We start from the raw sequence: 6,649 nt of genomic DNA, 5'->3' as shown, positions 1-6,649 counted from the left end.
GCCTCCCTGTTCCCTGGAAGTCCGGGTGCCCCGGTGCAGGGACTAAGGGCTGGACAGCCGCAGGCAGGGGCTCCGTCCTTGGCCTCCACCCTTCGTGTCCATCAATCTCGGGAGCAGGCGGTGGTACTTCCTCCATGCCCTGGCCTGAATCACGGTCTCAGTGCCCCCAACCCCGTCCTGCAGGAACAAGAGTGGTGGAGGCTCCGGATCGGATGCCAGGAGCTCAGAGGGCGGGCGGCCGCCCCGCGGGCTGGACGTAGTTTCTGGGCTGTGGAGAGGCCGCTGGACCTGCATCCGGACGGGAGCCCCGCGCGCCCATCCCCGGCTCGGCCATCCTCAGGGTGCGATCTCTGCGGCCTACCACCCCTGTCCCGGGACCTCCTCCGGGAAGGACACCCAGGGAGCCGCCCCCTCTCCTCTAGCAGTCCCCTCCCCTCCCCCTCCCTGCCTTCTTGATGGTGTGGGGCTCCCTGGCCGGGGCGCGGCGCTGGCAGCGGCGTCCAGAGGGTCGTGCCCAGCGCACGCTGGGGGTCCCAGGCTCAGCAACTCCGCACACCGCGGGTTCGTGAAGCGGCGCGCGGGGGCTTAGCCCGGCGAGGGCGCTCTTGAGCCTGGTTTGGAATTTTTAGCCCACGCGAAAGCCGCAGGCTGGGGAAGGGGCGGTTGGGAGTGGGAGACGCCCTGGGAAGCCGTGAGACCGCTCGGCGAGGGCTCGGGACCACCAGGGAGCGGCGGGGAACCCCTCGGCTTAGAGCCCGAGGGAGCGATTTCGGATCCGCCGGGATTCGGGAGGCGCATGAAGGGGAGAGGGAAATCCGCTAAACCGAACCTTCCGGGAATCGGAAGGCGCCGGGCCGCTCCCACGCCTCCCCCTCCTCCCGGCCGAAAGGCGGGGGGCGACGCACTACGGGGAGCGAAAGGAGGGAGGGGTCGGCGACCTTAGGGGAGGGCGAGTCCCTGGGGACGTGGGGCCGCCGGGGGCCGACCACCCTCTCGCTCCACCTCCCCGCCCCCAAGTGCCCGGCTCTCCCCCTGCCCAGCAAACGCGCGTTCTGCGGGCTGTGCTTTGGCCCTCGCGGACGCGCGCGCCCACATAGGGTCTGACTTGGGGTCAACTTCCACTCGGTTGCCGGGCGCGTGTGAGCACAGCCGTGTCCACGCCCAGGTGCCCACCTCCCAGCGCCACCCAGGGTCCCGACCCCCAGACCTTCGGATGCTTCTCTTCCAAACCGAAGCCTGGGAGCCGCTGGGTGGCCTGGGGCGGAGGCAAGGGGCGCGCGGGGCGGGCCAGGAGGAGGGGGAGAGGCCGCCTCTTGGCTTCCCACGCCGCCCCCGGGGCTGGCTCCAACTTGCCCTCTGGAACCCCCCTCCGGCCACCCCCTAGCCCACCGACGTGCGGGCAGCGACCCCGCCCCCTGCCCCTACGGCCCCCGCCGCGGCCCCCGCCCCCTCCCCAGCCCTCCCCGCGCGCTCTCCCACATGAAACCTTCCATCACGCTCAGAAAGAATGTGCTACAACCTCGGCGCTGCCGCGGCCGCCGCCACTGCGCCCGCGCCCGAGCCGGAGCCGGAGCCGGAGCCGGAGCCGCCGCTCCCCCGCCTGCCCGGCCAGCCCCGGGCTCCGATCGCGCTGTCCCCGCAGCCGCCGCCGCCCCGCGCTCGCCCCGCGCTTGACGCAGTGAGCGCCGCAGCCTGGCTCCCGCCGGCTCCGCTGGGCTCCGGGTCGCAGGCCGAGTCCAGCCGGGCGGGCTCCGGGAGGGGCCGGCAGGGCGGGAGGGGGAGGAGGGCTGTCTGGAGCCAGCGAGCCCGGAGGAGGAAGAGGAGGAGGAAGGAGGGGAAGCCGCCGCCGCTGCCGCCGCGCTCGGGGAACCTGGGTGCGCGCGCTCTGCTCGCCCGCGACCGTGCCTCCAGCCCGGGGCCCGCACCCCGGCCCAGGTAAGAAGGGGCCTGCGGTGCATGGGGCTGTCCGGGGCCGGGGGACCCCTCTGCCGCCGCTGCGGGATCGGAGGGTCCCCGCCCCTGGGGGAGGCAGGGAAGAAGATACTCTCTCGGGGGGTCGGCGGGGGTCAGCGCAGGGTCCCCAGCGGCTCTTGCAACCCGGGCCACCCCATCCCGGGTGCCCTGACCTCAGCGTCCGCGCCAGGGCCGAGTCCCCCCGCCCGCGGGGCTCTGGATGCGGCGCTCGGGGCCCGCGGTTCCGGGGTGTCCCCATCCACCCACCCGGGTTCGGAGGCGGGCGCACCCGAAGTTCGTGGCCGCCGAGCCTGGGCCGGACAAACTTCCCTCCCCGACGCCGCGGCTGGAAGGGCCAGGACTCTGGACCCCTAGGGCTAGGGAGGCGCCGCGGGGACCCCAAAACTTTACCGAGCGCTTTACCGAGAGCAAAAAGCCGACTGGGCAGAAAGAGGGGGAGGGGGTTGGACGCGCCTTTGAGTGCGCTGGGGTAGCCGCGGCGCCCCAAGTTGAACCACAGACGAACCCCTCTTCATCTAAAACCAGGTTCTGGAGGCGAAGGTGGGGAGGGAGCAGGCTGCGGGTGCCTTGCCTTCGCAAAGCCTGCGTGGGGGGCGCAGCGCCCCGCCCCGCGCCGCTTGAGCCTCCGGAGGGGGTGTTACGGGACCCCCGCCCCCACCCCAGCCGGTGGCCGGGCTAGCCTGCCCGCCGCTGCGGAGCTCCCGGGAAGGACCCGCTCGCGGCTATTAATAGGCGTCGGTGACCCGAGCCTCTCTCGGTCTGGGAAGCCGATGCGGTGGGGCTGGGCTGGGCTGCCGAGTGGGGCGGGACCCCGGGGCCCAGAGCGGACCCCCAGCTCTCTTGGCCCCGCTGCCGCCGCTCTTCCCTCCCTGCTGCCTGTTCTCCTCCCATTATCCCCTCTTCGATCTCGGGGTGTCGCCCCCCCGGAACTTTTTCTCTACCCAAACTGCACGGTGACCACCCGGTCAGGGTCCTGGTTCGTACCCGTGCAATCTCAGCACCGTTCCCGACCGAGTCCTACGCCGCGGGCTGAGCGCGAGTCCCCGGGGCCAGGCTGCCCAGGGAGGAGCGGGGACTTCCTGCAATCCGCGCCCTTCCTCCCAACCCACGGCGAGCGCAACACATTCGCCCGCCCCTGCGGGCGAAAGGAGGTCGCTGGGGGCAGCCTCGGGGGCTGTGGAGGGTGGGGGGCACCCGCAAAGCTCCTGGAGCGTTTAGGGATGCAGCTCGGGCGGCGTGTGCAGGGAGGAAGCAGCATCCCGGCGTCCCCCCTTCAGCGTCGCCTTCGCGCGTCCCGAGGGCCCAGGAGGGTTCGGTCTCCCCCACCCCACCCCGACACTCAGGTCAGAGCCTGAGTGGATTTGAGGATCTGGGGGACAGGGAATACGGAGTCCTTCTTCTGCCTGGGTGTCTGCAGAGCCCAGTCCGCTGGCAGCGTGGGGATCTTTGTCCCCAGGGCCAGCGCCGGCCCCGCCCCCCTCCCCGTTAACTCCGGGACTCAGCCGCCCTCCAGCTTCCAACCTCTCAGCTTCACCGCCGCGTCCGGTCCTCTCCTCGGTTCTGGGTCTGGGGGAGGGGCAGGGGGCGTGGAGCGCGGCGTTGGGCCCCGGACAGATGTCCTCGCGGCGGCGGCGCCCGCGTCCCCGTAACAGAATTAATGACTTACACGCAGGCCACCAATCGGTGCGGCCACGGGGGAGGGGCGGCCCGGCCGGGACTCCGGGGACTCGGTCGCAGCCGGACGGCGCAGCCTCCGCTCGGGGTTGGGGGGCGGCCGCGAGGACTCGACCCCCGCCGTGCAGCCCCGCCTCCAGTCCTCTGCCCTCCCCTCCCCCAGCTCCAGGTTTCGCTCTCTGCTGGGGTCCTGGCTCCTCAGGTTGCGGGATCTCGCCTCACAGGGCCCCGCGCGTACCCCTACCCGCCCCTCCAGTTGACCTCTGAAGTTCTCCGTGGATCTCAGACCCCAAGTGGCCGCAGAACTGACCTCTGGGGTCAGGCAGTACTGGTCAAGGGCGCTCTGAAGAGGCCCTCGGCCTCAGTTTGCACCCCGAGGAAATGGGCTCATAATGCCTGCTCTTGGGAAGTAGCAGGACGTCCTGGTGCGACTCCTCTGGGCAGGCGCCCAGCACAGCGCAGGGCACACGGGGGACACCTGCGAAGGCCAAGGAGGCTCCTTCCAGAGCTTCGGCTGCACTTGACCAGCACAGGCCTGGGGGAACCTGCTGGAAATGGGGAACCAGTACCTCTCTTGGGGTTTATGTTTGGCAGGCGGAATGGACGGGCTGGGGCCCCGGGGCGGTGGTCATCTGCACAGGGCTGGCCAGGCCAGAAGCTGGAAGGTAGCTTACCGAGACCTTCCAAGCCCCACCAAGGAAGCTCTGGGGGCCGACCAGCTTCTCCCTAGTGGAGCTGCCGCTGGGGAGACCTCACAGACAGGCAGGGAGGAGAAGGTGCCCCTCTCACCGCCGGCCTCGTTCCACAGGCCCAGGCCTGGCACATCTCAGGCTTGCAGTATCTATCTGGTGGGTAAACAAGGACCTGCTCTTGGCCTGCGGCCTGGCTCTGACCGTGGTCCAGGTCGGGGCAGAAGGAGAAAGGCCAGAGCTTAGGTGTTCCAAACCACCGGTGCTCTTCCTGCTGGCCCCTGGGGCTGTGCTGGGTTTCCAGGCCCCCTGCCCCCCCCAGTACTTGCATGAAATCGTGGGGACGCACTGGCTTTTGTCCTAGCACTCCCCTTCAAGGCTCTGCACCCCCAACACGGGAGCCCCACCCAGCCAGCCAAAGGAGGCCACAAGCTCCAAATTCCTAAATTCGGGCCAGTTCTGGAGGCCTGGGAGCCAAGGCACCTCGGAGCCCACTCCCCGATTCTGGCTCCTAGAGAACCCTAGGACCCAGGCGTGTCAGGCCCTGCAGCCGGGCTAGGCCGGTCCATATAGGACTGAACGGCGCCGTGGGCGTTCATTCACATTCCCTCTCCGGTCCCCACACACTATAGGATTTATCTTGATTTGCTGCCTTTGAATTGAGTCAACTCTTTTGTATGCTCGTTGAATTGCCCAGCTGCTGGCGGCGAGCGGAGAGCGTGCCGGGGGTACTGAGGCCGGGAACCAGAGGCGGGCGGGGGACAGGAAGCGGGGAGGGGGCGCCGGCGGGGGCGCGCAGGCTACGCGGGGACTGGAGAGGGCCCCCGGGCGCCGGCCGTTCTGGAACGCGGGCTTGTCCAGGCACCTCCGGGGCCTGCCCGGCCCAAGCGTGAAGTCTCGAGGGCTCCTACCGGGGTCCAGGCTGCCCCTGGGGCTCTGCCTCCGACGCGCTGTGAGGGGCGAGACTCTGGGCCTCTCTTGACTCAGTTTCCCTTCCTGTAACATGCGGACAGGGGCTTCCGCACAGGCAGGTTGTCAGGGTGAGACTGACCGGAAGAGTGCTCGAGAATCCCCTTAAGTCCTCCCAGTGGTTGGGGTGAGTGAAGGAAGGAAGGAAGCGGGGCCCGGCTTGCGCCCCGCGTTCTCTGCCCCTAGGTCCCTGCCCTCCCGGATAAGGGGCGGACCGACGGGAGGACCTGAGAACACCTTGGCTTTGCTTGGGGTGGTGGGAGTCGCGGGTGGCTCGTTCAGCCAACAGCTGTCGCCCCCACTCCCCCCACCCACCTACCGCCACCACCTTTTAGATGTGGGCGGAGAGGGCCGGGGACGGGACCGCGAGGACGCCCCCTGCGCTTTCTAGGACCTCCCCTCCTCCCCCAGCCCCTGCGCGTCGCCGGGAGAGGGAAGGAGTGGGGCGTCGCGGGGAGCCGAGGAGAGCAGGGGCTCCGGAGGCCGGGGAGAGAAGGGGAGGGCCAGAGGCTCCGAGCCGGACTCGCGCCGGAGGAAGAGGGGGTGGAAGGGAGCGCGCAGGCGGGCGAGGGAGCGAGGGAGCGAGGGAGGGAGGGAAGGAGAGAGGGAGGGAGGGAGGGAGGGAGGGAAGGGGGGCGGGCGGGGGCAGGGCGAGCTTGAATTCCCCCCCGGCCGCGCGGCGAGGGGCGGGGCCGCGCGCGCAGATCGATGGGCGAAGCTGGGGAGGAATTTCAATCCCGGGAGCGAAGTTAGAGCTTGAAGGACGGCCGCGGCGGCGGGCGCAGCCCCGGAACCGAGGCCGGGCGGGCAGGTAAGCGGCGAGCACGGCCGGGCGCTGAACATGGGGGACTTGGGACCCGTACCACCCCCGGGGAGCGGCGCGGCCAAGCCCCCCGCCACCTCGAACCCCGGGCGTCCCCGAGTGCGCGGCGTGCACCCCCGGCCCCTGCTGCGCCCCCAGGCCCGGCGCGCGATCCGAGCGCAGCGGGCAAAGTTGGAGGAACTTGGCGGCGGCGGAGCGGGCGCAGGTTCAGCCCGACAGAGCCCAGGGGCCCGGGTTGGGGTCGCTGCCGCAGCCCGCACGCTGCCCCGTCCCTCCGAGCGGTTCCTTCCCCAGCTCCTCTCTCCCCTCCGTCCGCCTTCGCAGTCCGCACCCCGCCCCGCGCCCCCAAACCAGGGGCAACCCTCACCTTCCCGCAAACCAGGGGGCTGCCCTCACCTCCTGGCCGAGTCGCTGACCCTTCCCCGGACTCCCATAGCCCTCCCAACTGGGCCGCCCTCCCCCAGACGCTGCGAGCCTCCTCGCTCGGCGCGGGGACCGTCCAGCCACGCACGCGGAGGGG

The 6,649-nt window shown here is 70.8% G+C and overlaps 1 protein-coding gene across 2 annotated transcripts in view; it reads left to right on the top strand.

The window, feature by feature from the left end:
• The first annotated feature begins 1,624 nt into the window (after nucleotides 1-1,624).
• The window catches only part of ELFN1 (extracellular leucine rich repeat and fibronectin type III domain containing 1), an 81,868-nt gene continuing 76,843 nt past the window's right edge, over nucleotides 1,625-6,649 (top strand). The window contains exon 1 of one of the 2 annotated variants that reach the window (XM_037995265.2): nucleotides 1,625-1,935. The gene's annotated coding sequence lies outside the window, so the exon portion shown is untranslated. Of the gene's footprint in view, nucleotides 1,936-5,989; nucleotides 6,118-6,649 lie in introns of those variants that run through there. The other variant, XM_037995267.2, reaches the window with a different exon arrangement.

Source organism: Chlorocebus sabaeus, chromosome 28 (genome assembly GCF_047675955.1).
Source record: "Chlorocebus sabaeus isolate Y175 chromosome 28, mChlSab1.0.hap1, whole genome shotgun sequence".
Classification (NCBI taxonomy): domain Eukaryota; kingdom Metazoa; phylum Chordata; class Mammalia; order Primates; family Cercopithecidae; genus Chlorocebus; species Chlorocebus sabaeus.
This window is presented reverse-complemented; position numbering and strand designations above follow the sequence as displayed.